This window comes from Hyaena hyaena, unplaced genomic scaffold (genome assembly GCF_003009895.1).
Source record: "Hyaena hyaena isolate Hyena2069 unplaced genomic scaffold, ASM300989v1 scaffold_416, whole genome shotgun sequence".
Lineage (NCBI taxonomy): Eukaryota > Metazoa > Chordata > Mammalia > Carnivora > Hyaenidae > Hyaena > Hyaena hyaena.
Window position 1 is genome coordinate 1,483,767 of NW_024081049.1, and position 22,676 is coordinate 1,506,442.

The window sequence follows — 22,676 nt, forward strand, 5'->3', positions numbered from 1 at the left end:
CATTCCTGGTCTTTCTACATTGTGTCGATGTCTCATATCAGAGTTTTCTCCAAGCACACATTTCTACAGTAAATTTTCCAAGAGATAGGAGGATATGAAAGCTGTAAGTCTCTTAAGGTTTGGACCTGGAAACTGGCACAAGGAGACATCTATCATGTTCTGTTGGTCACAGAAGTCACCCAGACATAAGGGGAGAAGGTTTAGACCCTACCTCTCAATGAGAGGAGAACCTGGATCAATCTTTAATCTACCACACTAGTCTGCCCATGTGAAATCTATGGATTAAGGTACCCTGTTTGTTACTCTAGATCTGCTGTCCCAAATTGTATTTATAATCCTGAAATGTTAGAATATGGCCTCTGCCAACTTAAAAAATATATAATTTCCATTAATACTAAGGAATCTAGGTCCATGATGGCATTTTTAAGTATCAGTTGCAGTCTACATATTAGAGCAAACATTGACATGATCTAAAATCCCAAGGCCACCTCACCAGTGCGTGTCTACTACTTTCTATGAAATACCAGTGAAGAGTGTATCATACTGAAGTAGGAGGCATTCTTCACCACCACATAATAAATCCATTCTAACATCTCCATCATTTATATTGCCTTCTGAATCCTTCTTCAATACTTGACTGTGGCAATTTTAGCATGCCACCACATTTACAGCAGGCCATGATTATGTTCACAGTTGAGGAACCATCCCAGTTTACTGGGAGTCTTATACTAGCTCCAGGCATCCTGAGTAAGAAGTTTGCCCACCTGTCCAATTTCAACCAGATCTATTCATTCACATGTTCCTTTGTTTGTCTTCTGGTTTGTAGTAACTAGGAACTTTAACTTTTCCCTGTTAAGACCCTTCTTTAGAGCAAACACTCTGTCACCCTGTTGGTGGCTGCTGAGGTCTGACATTACTGGTCCAGAAGGCAATAAACAGAAGCAGACATGGACCTTGTAAAACATAAGTATTGCCTTCTATTTCTCCAGCAAATAAGAGAAGTTAAGTCTTCCACTCTGCCTGGGGGATTAATGAGAAGCTGGAGGTTCAAAATTCTCACAATCATCTGCTGAGATATCCCAATCCCAGATCTCTGAATCTTACTAGTTTGCTATTGAACTCTAAGCAGCTGGAATAAGATGTCTGCAAAAACAATGCATTCAATATTTTTTGCTGCTCAGGCACTCTGAAAATTAAAACAAAAACCTATTTTTATTTCCTACGAAATCCTTGAAGTAGCAAGAAATATGAATCTCTTTAGCTTACCCATGAAAGCTTCTAGGTTGCCCAACATGTCTTGAGTTTTTAGTTTTAAGGACTTTAATTACTGAGTTACCCAATGTTTTCAACTTCCACTTGTATTTTATCAGAAGCCTCCACTCATGACATTCTAGAAAAGTGCAATCATTTTATATGCCTGGGAGGATGACCACATCACTTATCACCACATATGGTCCTTTTGTCATCAAGTAGGTGCATGGACCAGGTATAAAATCCTATGTACCCACAGCGGGCCTGCTTTCTGTACCAACAGTCAGCCTGGGCTCCCTTCCTAAAGTTCAGTTCTACTTAATGTCTAGCTTACAGGCTATTTGTTTAGAATGGGATTCCAGAGAGAAGGAGTGAGAATAAAATGAAAGAAAGCAGCAGAAAAGGCAATACAAGGATGCATTTTTGGGTTGAGAATCCCTGTGGGGGACTGGTGTTCTAATCCTCCAGAAACCTCGGAGGGTCCTACAAATGTGGCTCAGCATGGTCTACTAAGGGGAAGGATGGGGAAGTCATCATCATTCTGTCTCTCTTCCAGTTGGTTGTAGGTTTCCCCTAGGCTGCTGGCTCTGCTGCACATGGGAGGGGGAGGGTACACACGTGCAAGTGTCCAGAGGGCTCCCGTAAACATATCATCAGAGCCGTTTCTGACAAGCTAGAGAAATGTGGCAACTGTTAAAGTGAGACCCTTTCAGTGTGAAGTATCTCAGAATCTGTGCCGAACTATTTTCTCTAACTGTGACTTGAACTGGAAGCGAGGCCAACAGTATCTTAGATGTTGCTTAAAAGCCTGCCTGGGAGAAAGTCCAAAGAAGAGATGGAAAATAAAAGTTCATAAATTTTATTTTTTAGTCAATTATTTCTTAAAAAAATAATGTTTGTTTCTTATTGAGAGAGAGTCAGAGACAGGGAGAGACAGAGGATCTGAAGTGGACTCTGTGTTGACAACAGAAGGCCTGGTGTGGGACTCAAACTCACAAATTGTGAGATAATGACCTGAGCCAAAATCAGAGCTTAACCAACTGAATTGCCCAGGTGCCCCAAAAGTTGATAAATTTTAAACATGAAATAAAAGCCATAACATTTGCCAATGGCTTTAGATGGCCAGTATAAAAGACAGGAGTATTAAAATATTTTGGGAGAACCATGTGTATAAGAAAGGCTGAACAAAAGTAGGCTTTGGATTAAAAAAAAAATGAACAAAAACGACAACAACAAAACCATTGCAATAGGCTCAACATAAGGTACCTGTCCCAAATGTTAAATTTTGTGTAAGATTCCTACTTAATGAATCACAAGAAGGTAAAATAGGGGCCTAATTTCCATTCTCTTTGAAAACTAGGTAAGAGTGGCATGTAAATGTCAGGGACTTTAAGGAATTTTGCCAAAAAAGGTACTGATGGAAACAAATTTTAAAAACACAGAAAAGTTCCTGGCTCCTCATCAGAGAATCAGTTACCATCTTAAGCAGTGCTGCTTTAGCTGATCCATAATGAGAATAAAGAGCAAGAGCTGCTGCGCAAAGTTATCTCCTCGATGCCAGAACAAGCCAGGAAGAAGCTCTAATAATCACAAAGTTAAAACTCCCTGCCAAAAAATCTTTCAGATCTGGCTTTCTCCCATTCCTCCATAGGAGATTTTTTGAAATGGTGAATTTAAGCCTGTGTCAATTCTTAAACCATTTAGACAGAGAAGTCTACGTGGTTCTCTAAATCAAAGTTTCACTTCCAGGTGTGGACAGGAAAAATATATCCCTTCATAAACATAAACAAAGGAAAAAATAACATGCAGTGAGCATAAAACATAATAATACAAAACAGTTGTACAACTCTCTGGTCTCCTAAATCCCTTTTTAAAGTAGAATCAATGCAAGGAAACTAGGCTCGTGATAGTTTTTAAAGGAATGCATATATTTTTGTGTGTGAAGAATACCAAAAGATCATACAACTGCTAAACTAGTTAAGAGAGAAGAGGAAATCTAGGAATTAGGATAAGTGACTTGAAATTAAAAACTATATTTACTAAAGCAGCATACCTAAGTCCAAAACAGATTGAGTTCAGAGTCATTTTGAAAAATCAAAGCAGATGCTTCTGAAATTAATGGAACATATCAGAAAAGGATGGCGATGAAACAAGAATAGAGAATAGAAGCAATAGTTCTTATAAATAAGAATGAAAGATGGAAAATAATCAGGGAATGGGGAAATTTATTTTAATTATAAAAAGGAACTTCAACAAATTAGAAAAATGAGTCTGAATATTAGTGAAGAGATAAATTTCTTGTCTATCTCAGAGAATGGTTAAAATCATAAAGTAAACCACAAAAGGCATACATAATTCCTACAAGCATCATTACAATGGAAACAAGTTAATTGCAAATGAAAAATTAAAATACAATATTCCCTGCTCTAGGTTTTACCTGTAACAGTAAATAACAAAATCAAATAAATCAAACAAAATCTAAAGGAATGAGTTTCTGAAGATCCAGTGAAATCCAAAAGATTTTAATTAATTTCAATTTTTACTTTATATAGGTAAGTAGCAGAAATAGATTTAAATTTTTTAAACGTTTTATTTATTGTTGAGGGACAGAAATAGAGCACAAGCAGAGGAGGGGCAGAGAGAGAGGGACACAGAATCTGAAGCAGGCTTCAGGCTGTGAGCTGTCAGCATTGAGCTCAATGCAGGGCTCCAACTCAGGAACCCTGAGGTCATGATCTATGCTGAAGTCAGACACTTAACCGACTGAGCCACTTGGGTGCCCTCAGAAATACATTTTCATGTGAATAAAAACACAGGAAATAAAGTGCTCACAGCTTCAGTAATTTCACACACATACACAGTAGCCCCCCCCCCCCCCGCCCCTGGCAAACATCACATCCACTAGTCAGAGGACAGTCAAATCTTTTGATGACATCTATAAGTTTATATGCTAATTATATAAATGAATGCATGGAAGTGCCCCAAATTAGAAATTTTAAAGCAGTGCTTATCTATACTTACAGTAAAATAAATGTAATCACTAATAAATGTTGTAAAAAGTGGTAATGTAAATGTCAAAAGAAAAATGGTTGCTTTTTTTTTTTTTTTTTCCTCTTCTAAGTACCTACAGGGCCGAATGAAGTACAGCTATCGGCTTTTAGCTCTGCAGGAAAAAGTTTATATACACCTTTTAAAAAACAGAGATACCAGTATAATTATTATTAGTGAAGCAAATTACAACACAAGCAAATCAGAGTAAATTCTCTAACTTTGAAGAATAATTGTACTTTTCAGAGAAGAGTCTTGTGAGAAATATGTTGGGAGCCATTCTAAACTCACTAGTCAAGAAAACTCTTTGTGAGGTTAAGGCAAGTTTGCACGGTCCCTTGCCATCAGATGGAGACCAATACCCATCCCCACTCAATTGTTCCTGCTTGAGTATCAACCCCCAAGACATCTTGTTGATCGGTATTTGGAGTGACTCATTCTGGCCTTGATATGCTGATTGCACCTTGTGAAGGAACTTATTGTAGGAACTTCTTTTGTGGGAGCAAACATTGCATTCCTGAAAAACTTGTTTTTCTTATACTTCCCTATAAGCCAACAGGCTATTGACCCCTGCTCACAAAGAACTAACTTTGCCTTTGCTATGCTAAAAACATTGTCTTGTATTTGAATGCTAAAGATACCTTCTTTCCCCATATGATAAGCATCTAAATCACCTACATCAAAAGGTTATACATGAGTCCTCCAAATCTATGTTCTAGGAAATTCTTACATATCAAAGAAGTTTGTCATCAGAAATAACTGTCTAAGGCAAACATCACTTTTGTGCTGTCCCCCAAACACTTAATTATAAAATAAAGTTGATTATATGGAAACCAAGTTGACAATAAACTATTTGTAAAAAATTAGAAAAAAAAATAAAGTTGAGAGTCAGAGCAGAGATGGCTGCCTGGTGACTGGAAAGATTCTCATGTCTCTCTCATCCTTCCTTCTCCAACACCGTCCATCCTTCAGGGAACCCTGGACCTGCTGGAGCTGGACTCTGGCAGAAATAAGGAATATTTTCCTTAAATTTCTATATTTTTAAGTCTATCTCTTGCTTTTCTGATAATTTAAAGTATATTCTTAATGTACCTTGTTTAATATCCAGATGACTTACATTGTGAGGCTTTTTTAAGGCTTCAATTCATAGCACATTTTCAAAGAATTAATGCTTAATATGGATCATTTCTCCAGCATCACTATTACACATTACATAATTGTATCCCTAAGTTCCTGTAAAGGTGACCTGCCATGTGAATAGATACTATCCATCTTGTATCTATATCCATATCTTGTATTCTATCCATAGAATCTTCGTTTTGGATATAGTTTGAAAATTCGTGAACCTATTTGTATTCATTTGAAAATAGAGGCAGCATTCCTCATTAATAAGAGAACTCACTCTCCTTTGCTCTGAAAGGTGAACAAAGCCATGTAATTCTATAAGTCCATAGTTCTAATGGAAATCATCACAGTTATGAGTAGGTTTAAGGCATATAGAAAAGGTATCCTATGTCACTGACTTGTTCTAAAATATATGCTAAGTATTTGATCTCTTGAATAGACTGCAATTCCAAATCCCAAATGTAGTATTCTATTATAAAGTAATGGGTGTTGTTGACCTTTTCCTTAGAAAGGGTTGGTTGCAGATTGACACAAGATAGAAGCAAAATAGTGTACAGAGCAAGAGCCAATCCAAACATAGGTAAGTCCATAAAGGACATATGTGCCATTGTAAATCATACTTACTTTCTTAAATCTGTAAGTTATGTGCAGAAACAAAGTGGCATGGTCCTTTGTAAAGGCCGGATTTTCAATACAGCCAATGGAATGACTACATACGCTGAATCAATCCTTTCAACACATTACCATCTTTCACAGAGTACAATAATTCAGGGACTCTATTAAATGCTAAATAGAGGCAGATTTACAACTTGAACTTTGGCAAAGACCCAAAGACAGACAGGAATGGAAAAACTTTATAGTGGAAAAAGGGAAAGTTTCAAGTAGGCCTTCTTTAAAGCCGTTTGCATAAGAAAGCTGTAGGTGGATTGCCTACAAACAGGACACATTATGTGATTGGTTAGGGGTAAATATTTAGCTTTCTTCATTTGGTCCTAAGTTAAAGGTCAGGGGAAAGGTTAGGGAAGCTGTCAGTTACTAACAAATCCTGCTCATTTGGGGCCAATTTCTACATGGGTTATACACTGACTTCCTTTAGTGGTTGCTAAAAGTAATAGCGTCTTTACTTCTTGGACTGATTACTACAGACACTGAGCTGGCTTCCTGGACTGGAGGCTGCAGACTGTGGGTCAGAATTTCATTTTTATATATGATATGACTATTGTTCATTTGTATATTCAGTTTCTCAATTTATTAGTCAGTCTGCAAAAGATTGTATGTATAGTAATCTATCATGATAAAAAGCCTATGATACAGGTATCATTATTGACCCATATTATAATATGAGGAAATTAAATCCTCTAAGAATTAAGAGATAATTTAAGGTCACTCAGCTAAGAAGGGGCAGTGATGCACTTTAAGTGCTTTAATGCATTATTCCTAATTTTTATAGTACTGCTAACCAATAGAACTTTCTGTGATGAACAAATATTACTAATTTATGGTGCATAATAAGATAACTCATGGCCACATGTGGCTAGGGAGTGCTTGAAATACAGCTACTGTGACTGAAGAACTTAATTTTTAACTGTACTTAAGTTTAATTAGTTTAAGTATGTATTCAAATACTTCAAGTATGCATTCAAATTCATGGCTTCTGCATAAAAGAACACAGCTCTATACAATACAAGTTCTCTGCAAATAGGAGTTTTGAGGGAAGTATCTTAGTTTAGGCTGCATTAACTGAAAATCCTAGACTATGTAGCATAAACAAAAAACGAAAACATATTCTTCATGGTTTGGGAGGCTGGGAAGTCCAAGGTCAGGGTGCCAGCAAAATCAGGTTGTGGTGAGAACCCTCTTATTGGTCTCAGACAGCTGTTTTCTTGCTGTGTCCTTACATGGAAGAGAAAGATCATTTCTCTCATGTCTCTTCCCATAAGTACACTAATCCCATTATGAGAGAGCCACCTTTATGATCTAATTATCTCTCAAAGTCTCCAGAGCCAAATACCATCATCGGAAATCAAGATTTAATAGATGAATTTTGAAAACACAAATATTTATTTCAAGAAATACACCATTTTTAAACCTAAGACATCCATTTAGAAAGAAAACAAGTTATAACTGTGTTACATCATTTATATGTGTATATGTATACATGTGTGTATTGATTTTATATTTTCTCTACATATATCTATATATTCTATATTTCATGTATATGCTAGTGTGTAACACATAAAATAGAGTTATAGTAGCTATAGGAATAGACTAGAATAGAACCGAAGAGAACAGAATACTAGTAGTAGTAGTAACAACAAGGAATAAAGCTGAATCACTATAATACCGAAACATTAAGAATTCCAGTTGTTGGAGGATCAAGGTGATAACTGAGTTGCCAAAGTTCTTTCTACATCCCAACTGTGCTGTAGTCTCCATAGGAACAGTTGTCACTGGGTTTATATGACATTTTTGATCATCTTATTTCTATACCCCATTAGGTGATTAGTTGATATTACTTGGTACTCCTAGTTCTTGAAAATCAAATGAGCCAAATACATTATACTTAAGTGTACAATTTTTCATTGAAACTGAACACTAATTTCCTCTTTAATCCCATAAGCCTTTTATGATACACTACACTGTAAGTGGTGAGATTTAGATATTCTTTTTCTATACATAGGCACTAAGCACACACACAAAATATGGTAATCAGATACATAAAATAAAAAAAATTAAATACATTATTTCAGAAATAGGGATCTTAAAGTTGTTATATCTCAATACACATTCTACTAAGCTAATATTTTACTTTCATTAAACCCTAACAAATTCTTAATGGAATATATATTCTCCTATTATTGACAAATGCAAAGCTTCAACTTCTCTAATCCTTTTATTTTGCATAATAATAGATATTTGCAGTTAAAATCAAGTCAAAAGCATACTGCTTTAAGGATAACATTGCTTATGCCTCTAGAATGGTAAATCTTACTTTTGAATCTACTGCTATAGGAACAATCAATTTTGTTAATCCAGATGCTACTTCTAGAATCTCATCTTGTTCTATTTTAACAAAGAATATTTTATTTTTACTTTTTAATATAATTTATTGTCAAGTTGGCTCAGATACAGTGTGTACAGTTGCTCTCAGATTTGGGGATAGATTCTCATGGTTCATCGCTTATATAGACCACCCAATGCTCATCCTAACAAGTAGCCTCCTCAATGACTATCATCCATTTCCCCCTCTCCCCGCACCCCTCCTGCCCATCAACCCTCAGTTCGTTCTCTATATTTAAGAATCTCTTATGGTTTGCCTCCCTCCCTCTCTCTTTGTAACTATGTTTTCCCCATTCCTTTCCCCCATAGTCCTCTGCTAATTTTCTCAAGATCCACATGAGAGAAAACATATCATATCCGCCTTTCTCTGACTTATTTCACTCAGCATAACGCCTTTTAGTTACATCCATGTTCTTGTAAATGGTATGATTTCATTCTTTCTCATTGCCAAATAGTATTCCATTGTATATATAAACCACATCTTCTTTATCCATCCCTCAGTTAATGGACATTTAAGCTCTTTCCATAATTTGGCTATTTTTGAAAGTGCTGCTATAATCATTGGGGTACATGTGCCCCCAGTACTCCTGTATCCTTTGGATACATTCCTAGTAGTGCTATTGCTAATAGTGTTGGGTCTTAGGGTAGTTCTATTTTTAATTTTCTTAAGAAGCCTCCACACTGCTTTCCATAGTGGCTACACCAGTTTGCATTCTCACCAACAGTGCAAGAGGGTTTTCATTTCTCTACATCCTCACCAGCAACTGTTGTTTCTTGAGTTGTTAATATTAGCCACTCTGACCAGTGTGAGGTGGTATCTGAGTGTGGTTTTGATTTGTATTTCCCTGATGATGAGTGATGTTGAGCACCTTTTCATGTGTATGTTGGCTATCTGGATGTCTTCTTTGGAAACGTGTCCATTTATGTCTTTTGACCGTTTCTTCACTGGATTATTTGATTTTTGGGTGTTGAGTTTGGTAAGTTCTTTACTGATTTTGGATACTAACTCTTTATCTATCATTTGCAAATATCTTCTCCCATTCTGTCAGTTCCCTTTTAGTTTTGTTGATTGTTTCCTTTGCAGTGCAGAAGCTTTTTATCTTGATGAGGTCTCAATAGTTAATTTTTGTTTTTAATTTCCTTGCCTTTGAAGATGTGTCAAGCAAGAAATTGCAGTGGCTGAGGTCAAAGTATTGTTGCCTGCTTTCTCCTCTATGGTTTTGATGGTTTCCTGTATCACATTCAGGTTTTTCATCCATTTTTAGTTTATTTTTGTGTGTGGTGTAAGAAAGTGGTATAGTTTCATTCTTCTGCATGTTGCTCACAGCACCATTTGCTAAAGAGACTCTTTTTCCATTGAGTACTCTTTCCTGCTTTGTCAAAGATTAGTCAGCCAACTATTTGTGGGTCCAATTTTGGGTTCTCTATTCTATTCCATTGGTCTATGTGTCTGTTTTTGTCCCAACACCATACTCTCTTGATGACTACAGCTTTGTAAAAGAGGCTAATGTCTGGGATTGTGATATCTCTTGCTTTGGTTTTCCTTTTCATTATTACTTTGGCTATTTAGGGTCTTTTACATACGAATTTCAGAATTCTTTCTTCTAGCTTTGAGAAGAATGCCAGTACATTTTTGATCGGGATTGCATTGAATGTATAAATTGCTTTGGGGAGCACTGACATTTTAATAATATTTATCATTCCAATTAATGAGCATGGAATGTCTATTTCTTTGTGTGTATCAGAAAATACTATGAAAATTATATGCCCAAACCTGGACAATCTGGAAGAAATGGACAAATTCCTAGAAACCCACACATAACCAAAACTCAAATGGGAAGAAACAGAAAATTTGAACAGACCCATAACTAGTGAAGAAATTGAATCAGCTATTAAAATTCTCCCAATAAATAAGAGTCCTGGGCCAGATGGTTTTTCAGGAGGATTCTACCAGACATTAAATTTTTTTAATGTTTATTTATTATTTTGAGAGAGAGACATAACACAGTGTGAGTTGGGGACGAGCAGAGAGAGAGGGAGACACAGAATCCGAAGCAGGCTCCAGGCTCTGAGCTGTCAGCACAGTGCTCGATGTGGGGCTCGAACTCATGAACTGTGAGATCATGACCTGAGTGGAAATTGGCCAATTAACCAACTGAGCCACCTTAGGTACCCCATCTACCAGATATTTAAAGCAGAGTTAATACGTATCCTTCTCAAGCTGTTCCAAAAAACAGAAATGAGTGTAAGCTTCTGGACTCATTCTATGATGCCAGCATTACCTTGATTTCCAAAACAGACACCCCACCAAAGAGGAGAATTACAGGCTAATATCCCTGATGAACATAGGTGCAAAAATTTTCAACAAGATACTACCAAATTGAATTCAACAGCATATAAAAAGAATTATTTACCATGATCAAGTGGGATTCACTCCTAGGCTGTAGGGCAGGTTCAATATTCACATATAAATCAATGTTATACATCACATCAATAAAAGAAAGGATAAGAACCATATGATCCTGTCAATAGATGCAGAAAAAGCATTTGACAAAATACAGCATCCTTTCTTAATAAAAATCCCCAGGAAAACTGGGACAGAAGAAACATACCTAAACATCATAAAAGCTATATGTGAAAAGCCCACAGTTAATATCATCCTCAATAGGGAAAAACTGAGAGCTTTTCCCCTGAGATCAGGGACATAACAGGGATGTCCATTCTTGCTACTGTTGTTTAACATAGTGTTGGAAGTCCTAGCATCAGCAATCAGACAATAAAATGAAATAAAGGCACCAAAATTGGCAAAGAAGAAGTTAAACTTTCACTTTTTTTGCGGACGACATGATACTATATATGAAAAACCCAAAAGATTCCACCAAAAGTCTTCTAGAACTAACTGATACATGAATTCAGCAAAGATGCAGGGTACAAAATCAATGCACAGGAATCGGTTGCATTTTTATACACCAATAATGAAGCAACAGAAAGAGAAATCAAGAAATTTATCCTATATACTAATGCACCAAGAACCATAAAATACCTAGGAATATACCTAACCAAAGATGTAAAAGATTTGTATGCTGAAAACCATAGAAAACTTATGAAGGAATCTGAAGAAGTAACAAAGATTTTAAATTCTTCCTTCTTCTCAGTTGTGAGTTTTTAGCCACAGAATTTCTAGCAATCTTGCATATGTTTCGAGGCAAAAAATCTTTTTTTAATTTAATTTTTCTTTTTTTGACCTTAAGATTTTAAGTAATCTCCACATCCAATGTGGGATTCAAACTTACAACCCGAAGATCAAGAGCCATATGCCCTGAGAGCCACAGAGAATCTTAATGTTTTTATTTTTCTTCCATCATTTCAAGTTGATCACCATTGCTGAGTGAATACTGTTCTGCACTGAAGATAATCACAGTCTTGATCCTCAAGTTAATTTATGGATTTTGGGAAAATACATAGTAAACTTTTGAAAAAGTGGATTTTTGCAATAGAATGTTATGGTAATACAGATATGGAGCACTTTAGTAAACTTTCGAGTTTAAAAAAGCTTCTTAAGAAAAGGACTATCGGGGCGCCTGGGTGGCTTAGTCGGTTAAGCGTCCGACTTTCGCTTAGGTCATGATCTCGCAGTTCGTGGGTTCGAGCCCCGCGTCGGGCTGTGTGCTGACTGCCAGCTCAGAGCCTGGAGCCTGTTTCAGATTCTGTGCCTCCCTCTCTCTCTGACCCTCCCCTGCTCACGCTGTTTCTCTCTCCTAGAAATAAATAAAAACATAAAAAAAAAAATTAAAAAAAAATAAAAGAAAAGGACTATCATATGATAAAGCTAATAATAAGTCACCAAAATATTAACACCAGGTGAAAGAAAACATCTGTTTTTGCTCACTGTTTTAAGTTAGGCTACAGTTATTTTGTATGTAGAAATTATAAGGAAATTATTCAAAAAATATTATTTGTAGCATGAATAAGAGCTCTGAAGCACTGACATGCATTTGTTACCTTAATATGGTTTTGATAATGGATAATCAATCCACATTTATATTTTTGACAGTTTAGAAACAAAGTGAAACAAAATAAACTAATTATGAATCAAGACATGATAAATTACACATAAATAATCCTATTTTAGAATGTTTCCTTGTCAGTTCGTAAATAATAAATGCAAATGTATAATAGTAAAGTGACTGCTTGTTATATATTTCCTGGATAGAACACTCTGGACCCTCAAATTAGGTTAGAATTACATTTTAAAAGTATTAATTAACCCAAAGATATAAAAATGTGTTAAGTAGAAAACAGGCTAACAGACATTTGCTACTTAAATCATTTGCTAATTAAATCATTCCTACAACAAATATTTTCTGAGCAGTTTCCTATATATGAAACACTGTTCTAGGTGCTAAATATTTGGCAGTGAAAACAAAATCAAGCAAAACAGAAAAAGTATTTTCCTTCCTCAAGTCCACTTTCTAGATGGAGGGAGAGGGGATAAAGTAAACAAATGTGTAAACATCATATAGTATATTTTGCATGTGAGTGCATAAATATGAGTAAATGTTAATAATACATTGTCATATGTATTAAACACCCTTTAATTTGGAAAACCTACATTTCCTTTTAAAAACTTCAGTGTTTATGGAGACAGTCCTTTATTTGAAATTTCTTTGGAAGTTAGTCCATTTTAATTTGTCTTTTGAGTTCAGGTGAGACTTCACAGGCTATTATAACATTAACAAAGGCCAAGCTGCTATCCAGATTTAGAGGTTAGAAATTGCGATTTATTCATAAACACTAAGAGATGATAACCTGACTGTTCAATCTGTATAATGTGTCTGAACAGGAGGAACAAATTGCAGATACGTTGTTTGATAAATTTAAAATACGATAGTGCCTATTCTTTAGAGCTATCTTCATAGCACGTTTGTAAGTAGCTCTGTATCATTGTGCAGACATTTCTTTAAGGATTAAAACTTTAAGCACACTTAACAGGAATAAAAAGATACAGAAAACTTCTCAATCTTTTATATTTCCCTATTTGGATATCACAGGGACTTTGGTATAATAATCCTGCTATGTTAAAGTATGCAAATTTGGGTCTTTTTTTGAGGTCTGAACTTTGAAGATAACTCTTTAGTCTTTGACAGAAAATTTAGGCTTATGTAACTGTAAGAGACACCCATACTCTCCACTCAGACATCTGCAAATCATCTTCTGATTTCATTTAAACTGCTTATACATTATATTTATTTTTAATTTTTAATGATTATTTTGAGAGAGAGAAAGAATGAGCAGAGGAGCAACAGAGAGATACAGAAACTGAACTTGAAGCAGGCTTAGGCTCTGAGCTATCAACACAGAGACCAACGCAGGGCTCAAACTCGTGAACTGCAAGATCATGACCTGAGCCAAAGTAAGACGCTTTACTGAATGAGCCACGTAGGTGCCTCTTATACATTTCATTTTAATACTATTGTATTGTTTTCAGTTTTAAAGAGCATATTTTATCACTCAGAGCTTCAATTTAGTGACCAGATACAAATGATATTGGATTTGTTAAGATAGATGTAGAATTCATTAGGAAAATACAATGAAAAATGTGGCAGAGCAACATTCTCATAGAGAAAAAAATGTCAGCAAAGTTTTACATTCTTATAGATAGGGCTGCAAAGGAGCTCTGACGGAGATGGCTTTAACTCACTGCTCCCTAAAAACTTATTTGGTCAGCCTTGTCACCAGTATGCTTGATATCCTGCTTCGAAGGCAACATACAGGCTCTTCCACTGCCAAATTCAGGAAACTCCAAGAGTGACTGGTGTGTTTCCTACAACTATGGAGTAAAGTTAATTCTGTTTAATTTCCTCCTTAGAGTGGGGAACAATGGTGAATCAGTTCACTTCTCTGCTGATTCAGTTACTCTTCAAGATACACAAAAATGAAGCAACCCACTTTGGCCTCAGGAACTAGTTTCAATTTTCTATCTAGACAACCAGAAATTCTTCAAAAGCATTAATTACTTCTTTGTTCACTCGTTTCTTTATTTCAGTGTATTTATTTTATACTTTTGGATTCCATTCTGTATCATTCAAATCATTCTAACTTCGGTCATTGGGAGCTTTATATTGTTTTTCTTGTTTTATTGAACACTTTCTTATTTTCTGGCACTACAAGATGCTTTATATGCTTCTTGTATATCTCCTGTCCAGTCCTAAAATTAGTAATTTCTCGAAGGAGTCCTGTCAAACATGTAGCAACTATCTCTGATCTGTTTAACATCTCTATAATTCTACTTTTTCAATGATGTCATATAAATGGAATTGTATACTATGTAACTTTTTCACACTGATTCTTCCACTTAGAAATATGCTTTTAAGATTTACCTATGTGTTTTTAAGGCTTGACTGTTTATTTTTTTATAATTCAATACAATTCCATTAATGGATGCATCAGGTTTATTTACCCATTCCCCTATTGAAGTGTACCTATTTGCTTCCAAGTTTAAGAAAATCTGACTAAAGCTGCTATTAACATTCCACACACTGGTTTTGAATAAAATTTTCAAATCAATTGGGTAAATACTTAGGAATACAAGTATCAGCTAGCATGATAGGACTACCATAGTTGTTTTGTTGTTGTTGTTTTACAAAAAACTACTAAGCTTTCTTCTATACTGGCTGTACCATTTTCACTACCACCAGCAATAAATTAGAGTGTCTATTTTTCCAAAATCTTTCCAGAAATTTGTAGTATCTGTTTTCTGGGTTTTAGACATTCTGATAGGTATTAGAAATGCATTTTAATTTGAAATTCCCAAGTGACAGAGAGTTTTGAGCATGTTTTCACATACTTATTTGCCTTCTGTAAATCCTTTTTGGCAAGATGTCTGCTTAAATCTTTGGCTCATTTGTTAAGTTGGCTATTAATTTTCTTACTGAATTTTTTGTATATTTTGAATATAAGTGCTTTTCCAAATATGTGTTTTGCACGTAATTTCTCTCCATTTGTGGCATTTTCTTTTGATTCTCCCAACACTGTCTATCATAGAGTAAAAAGTTTTTAATGTTAATAAGATTAAACTTACATATTGCTTGATCATGGTTTGAAATTATATTTAAAAATTCATCATAAAGCACATGTTCATATAGATTTTTGCTTATAGTATCTTTAAGAAATTTAAGAGTTTAGCATTTTACATTAGGCTTATAATGAATTTCACATTAATTTTTTGAAAGGTGAAAGGTCTTTATCTATGATCATTATATACACACAGACATATATACACTATTACACATTATATATATATATATATATATATCCATCCAATCCACTATTATTATTCCGGAGTCTTGTAGGTATGGTGGTAGGGTATCCAGGAGGGGATCCATTCTATATTCACACAATTATCCGTCTGTTAGTAGCCCTATAATTCTGGACTATGACTTTCAGAGATGTTTCTTCTAGCATAGCTTTCCATGCTTAGTTGAGACAGGAAGGCTAAATGGGCCTGGAGTTAGAAAAAGCCTTGCATCTTATCTTTGGCACAAGATTGAAGTAAAGACTTTGCCTTTAAGCGTATACCTTTATTATGGAGAAGGCTCTTGTCATATTTCACCAGGATGATACTTCCCTTCTCTCAGTCAGAACCAGAAAGGGATCTTTTTAGGATCTTCACTTTAAGAAACTGGTACGGTCCTAGAAGTTAAGCCCATAAAAGTGTGAGGCTCCTTCTAAGGCAATGGCCCCCAGGAAATCCTCATTTTTTGTTTAGTTAATACTTAGCTTCCAGTAATTGGTCAAATTTAAAATGTAAGTGCGCCTACCAGTTTATGTCTCCAGTGACTTGTATTCTAGTGTAGCAGAAGTCCAAATGTGACTTTCTAAATTCATCTGTCCCTTCAGATTTAGGGGTGACTATTTGCCTTTCAAATCTTTTCTCTGAAGGGTCCAAGCTATTGATTTTCACTTTATCTAGCTTTTTCTAACTAGTTGGTCTTGCAAAATCATTGATGGATTCAAAAATCATAGCTATAATTTTTTTAAATCCTTATAATAATCTATAGTACCATGTACAAACTGAAACAACTTTAAGTCATTTAAATGCATTTGACAGGCAAATGTTCTTTTAAAAAAAAGTTATCTGATATTATATGCAAAACTACTTTAAGAATCACATAATTATTTTAATTTCAGTAGATTAAAAAGATGACTGAGATATGTTTTAATATAAAAATTCACAAGTCTTAATAAAATTATTCAATATATTTTACACAGGAATTGAAAAACTGTTACTCTAATATGTCAATTTTTTCATATACATTAATATATTAAATACCTAATATTCACATATTCTTTACTATTATGGAAGTTCAACCACACTTTCTATTTTCTTAAACTTTTTGTTCTTAATGCAAAATCCACATAGTGATAAAAGATGCACAACTGCTAAAGAAAAGAAAATTACCTCCCTGATTAACAGATTTATTGGGAGATATCTGTTTGTGAGCAATGGAGCTACAAACATTCAAGGATTCTTCTCATTTCCGTGACAATTGTGAGCTCCTATACAATATTCACTTTGTCATGATCTTTCCAACCTAAAAAATGGGTTTGGACTCACAGTTCATTTAGCCTATGTCCTGTGATTCATGCCATTAACATTAACTTATTACCCTTTCTGTACTTTCTAAGATTTACATTGGCACCAACTGATAGAAATAGAAAGAGCAATGTCCATCCTTTCAAATAGAATCTTGTTCTATAAGTTTCACTATTCTTTGCAGTAGTGTGGCTATTTCCTCATTAATCTCATGACAATGATATTACATTCACTAGATGAAATTTGAAGAAAGTCCATGTTTGGAAAATAACTGATCAATGATGTTCAGTTTTCTAATAAATATAAATAGGGCCAAGTAGAAAACTGAGAGACTGACATGACTGTTCTCATGAACAAAATATCATAACAGAGAAGAAATTAAGAACACTTACAGAGTAGTAAATAATTCTCCAACCATCTACCAGACCTTACCAAAAGTATTTAAATCCTAACGTTTGCAAACTGTTTTCTATAGTAAGACAAAGCATTTGATCCAATGCAAAAAAGATACCACCTACTCTGCGAGGATCTTAGGGGAAATACAGAGATTCGAGGAAAAGAGTGGGCTCCCTTCTCACAGGTACAAATTTTTGGGGGAGGCAGAATAATTAGGAATAGCCCTGCTAATCTCAAAAATGACATGTTAGCATATGGGAAAGGGAGGTAATGACACCCTTAAATGCCTGACTCTAGTTGTAAGATGAAGTGTGTTGGACAACATGTTTGCTGATGTTAGATTTGGCAAACAACTCAGCAGAAAAGAAAAAGAAGAAGAAGTAAACAACAGAAAACATGCAGGCCCATCTCCAAGATTCATTCCTGTTATAGCAATAAAATAAGGACTTACTTTATTCACCATCTCTAATCTGAAGAAATGTTTCTGGTCTATAGAGGCATCCTGAGTAGGATCAACAGTGTGAGAAAGGATATGTAATTTGAGTATCTCTTGTCAGTTGCAGCAAATAAATACTGCTTTTCCTTTGGCATCCAAATAAATACTGCACCATCATATCTTCCTCTCCTCCCCTCCTCCCCCTTTGTTTTCTCCTCTCCTCTCCTTTCCTTATCTCATTTCCTTTGCTCTTCTTTCTTTAAATCAAACAAAAGTAGTGTTTAATTTACTGAAAAATGTGTTGTGCCATGAATGATTTATACAAACCATTTCATAATCCATTTTACAGCAAAATCCATGAAAATTAATTGCTTTCACCCATTGTTGACAAGTTAAAGCTTTACACAGTCATTTCAACATAGATTGAATAAAATTTGAGTTTGGCTGTAAGAAAAACAAACATTCTCTCCTATAATCTCAATAGACTTTTCTGCCAATGGAATAGAAGAACTCAGATTTCCACAGAGGGAATACAGGTACACCGGGCTCAGTATAAAACAAAACAAAACAAAACAAAACAACAACAAAAGTAAAATTCAGACTGTTCCAACTTAGCAAGTAAAGTGTTTGCACCAATAGAAGGTATTACAGGTGCTGAAATAAAACAAAGATGAAGAATTAATACTTAATTTGAAGGTTAAACTAGAACATAGAGAGGGGAGGAAGGAAGAACAGAGTTTCAGAAAAACGTAGTTCCACCCATTTGGTTTTTCTAGGCATGCTGGATGAGAACTTGATAACTTCCCTAGAGATACAAAACTGTAAACTGGCTTAATAACACACTGCACATCCAATATAATTCATTGTTTAGAAAAAATGGTGAATATATACTTTGTATTATTATTATTATGGAGAAGGAATTTGTCATCTGCATAATTTCTGGTAACAAAGAAGCCCAACTGACATTAGTATATACATTCACAATACTGACACAAGAGCTATTTGAACCAAATATTAGTTCCAAAATGGGCAAAACCAGGAAAGTAAATTCCTCTCAGATTTTGTCTATGAATACTCCATGCCAGTCTATGATAGACTTTTTTTTTTCTTGTATTTCTCTAAATACAACTATTTTTCTTTGGTCTGGAAAATATTTTCAATTCTGTTTCATGAAATCCACCTGCTTCAAGATAGACTGTGGATATTAAGCAAGTAACCAGCATTTTGTTTTTAAATTTTGCTAATGTTTATTTTTGAGAGAGAGAGAAAAAGAGAGCTAGCACATGAGCGGGGGATGGGAAGAGAGAGGGAGACACAGAATACAAAGCAGGCTCCAGGCTCTGAGCTGTCAGCACAAAGCTGGATGTGGGACTCAAACCCACAAACTGCAAGATCATGACCCTAGCTAAAGTCAGACCCTTAACAGACTGAGCCACCCAAGTACCCCCCAGTATTCTTTTTTTTTTTTTTTTAACTCAAGTGTGAACTTTGCTAAAGAAGCAAGATCCTTTCCTGACTAGGTTGAGTCAAGCCATGAACTGCTTACTACTCAACAAACTTTGCTTTCTTGGTGATAAAAATTCTAGAAGAAATTCAGGGGCTTATTTCCAATTTTGTTTTGGCTCTCAACACAGATTTACACTACTCCCACTAAACCCTTTCATTAATGCATTTAGTAGACTGAATTTATTTCCACTGGCTATGAAAGACTGTGAGGCATCTGATGACCCCAGATTCTCACCCAAAGTCTCTTCTCTGTACAGGTGCAGATGGTTAAGAAAGATCCTAAATTGGATATGACTATTGAGTAAGTTGCCCTTATCCTCAATCTGGCATTTTAAGTGCCTGCTAACCAGCTCCTCCAGAATTCACAGTTATTTGTAATTTAATCCCCCAGTTCCACATATACTCCATTATAGATGTGAGAGTCCTGACATTTGACAATAAAGGCATTGACTTATTTGTAAAACCATAGGCATTGCTCAAAAATCAGTGGATGATCTGGACAACATGAGTGTTTTAATCTCAACCTGGGTCTTACACATCTTATAAAACTAAGTAACACAATATAGGAAGTTCACATCTGAGGAACATAATTACTATGCTTGCTCCTGTCTCTTTCCAGGGGGGATAGTTAGAGCTGACATGTGCACATTTGTTTAACTTTCTTTAAACCTAATGGCAATCTTCTGATGTATACACATGTGGCTACAAAGTCCTCCAAAGCCAGACTTAGTGGGCTTGTGGACTAATGATGAAAGTACTACAAGCAATAGTCATATCAGTTGTGATAATTTGTAATGTTATGGTATACTCTCTTATGCCACAGGGGAAGAATCCTAATTAGCAGCCACCAAGCCTGGACTCTCCAGTCAGCAACAATCTGTTGCTAGTAAATCCATTCAAAAGCGTTAATACATATCCTAGGCAGGATTGCTTTTAAAAGAGAAACTCATTCTAAATTAGTTCAAAAGGTGATTGTTCTTACACATGTATGTCTAATAGTATATACATTGTATGCACATATAAATAAAAATATCAATACAGTTAAAAGGTATTATTTTTAGCACTAATCAAGGACCAGCCACCGACCTGATAATTTGACAAGGATTGTCTCAAAAAAAACCCCACATATTTCTGTGTTCATTGTACAGTTGTGATAACCAAAACTCAGCCATTTTAGTCATTTGTTTATGTTATAAACGCCAAAAAGCTAGTTGGAAGAGGTTTCTGTGTGCTTATAATCACCATGGAGTAGGAACATAGAATCTGATTTACTGTAAATGTATCTTAGCTCCAATGGAAGGAATAAATCAGCAGGCAGCTCCTTTGTCACGGTATCTCATGCTCAATTTGTTGTCCAACTGTTGTTTTCTCACGCTCCCTTTTCCCCTTCCTCCTCCCAACACCTCTGCTACTCTCTGGATTTACCCCCTAATTTCTTCTCTGCAGACAAGCTTCCTCTGGTCAAAATTCCATAATCTGGTTTCTATGTCTAACCTAATTGGATTATATACCTCACTTAAAAGTTATCAAAAGACAAACAACTGTCTGAATTCAGTTCAGAGAATGGCTGCTTACTCATGTAGATATTTAACAGTATGAAACTGGTGAAGTGGTCAATTCAGAAAAAGATGATTAATAAACTCTGAGTGTTGATATATATAGGTTGATATATAACCTATAATTTACTGGAAAACTCAAATTAGTCAACTATCTTTACTTAAAAGCATATGTTCCAATGTTCTAAAATTTTAGAAATCTCATGTAAATCTTTCAATTGTATTACATATATCTAATCATCCATAGGTAGGGGCACCTGGGTGGCTTAGTCGGTTAAGTGCCCCACTTTTGCTTGGGTCATGATCTCGCGGTTCGTGGGTTCGAGCCCCGTGTCGGGCTCTGTGCTGACAGCCAGCTCAGAGCCTGGAGCCTGTTTCAGAGTCTGTGTCTCCCTCTCTCTCTGACCCTCCCCTGCTCACGCTGTCTCTCTCTCTCTCTCTCTCCAAGAAATAAAAACAAAAACAAAAAACAAAATCCATAGGTATACAATAGTAAACTGTATATCCATAGGTATACAATAGTAAACTGTGTATCTGTTTTGAATCCCACTTCAACAGTTAGTCACTTCATGATCATATTTCTCTCTCATTTACCCTAGAAACACCATTCCGTTCCTTCAAAGTACATTAGTGTCTATATTTTCTTCACCTGCTCCGTTCAGCGTTTAGAATGTAATAGAGATAAGGGTGACACTCTCGTCTGTTCTGCTATATTCAATTTCGCAGTAGTTAGCAATTCCATACAAGAGCCTGTCATTACTCTGGATCTATTTCGTGTAAAAACTCAGGAAATTTATCTCAGGCTGTTTATATCAAAGACAGATACCCTGAATTGGGACTGGGATATACATGTTCATTTTTATTCAATATTCTTTTGACATATGCTATGACAAGTAAATTTCCATTTTGAAGTTGATGTTAAGCAGCCTTGAAGCAAGTAGCAGTAGTATTAGAAGCATAAGGCAAATGCAATAATCCCGTTATCAATCCCTTCGCTTCAGGTTTATTCCCTACCAAAATCAATCATTTTAACCGCTGCTATGTAATCTTCCAAAACATCACTTTCATCATGTCATAATATTGGCCAAAATGCTATAGTTGTCAAAATTCATTGTCTCAAAGAATAAAAATAATTTCCTTTCTAAATTTTTTTTCAGTTTCCAAACTGCCTAACTTCATATACACATATCGCAATATCAATGTTTTCCACACTAATTGAAGTGTTTGTCTTAGAAGCCTTCATACTGCATCTTACTGGTTTCCTAACACTCTCTGCAATAATACTGAAGACCTGCTTCTTTATAAGTCACAACCTTCTCTATTTTTGCATGGAAATTTCAGAATAGATATTTATCTTTTTCTGATTCTACTTCCCCCCAAAATTCTGGAGTTGATTTGGTCACAAATTCTCTAACATCTATTAACTTGCTTATTAAATAATAATATTACACACCGTGTCTTAAATTGTTCCAGTTTTCTCTTATTGACAATGTAGGATTTGTGTAATGCAGTGTATGTGCTGCCAAACTGTTGATGTGAAATATTTAAAGATAACCCAAGTTTCAGTAAATCTAATAAAGCTTGTATACATTGTAATTACTGATGGTGTTACAACAGGTGAAAAGGTCAGAAAAAAGGATACAAATTAAAGGACTAATGTACAGTTGTAAAGCCATTTAAATATGTTGCCTTGTAATACATC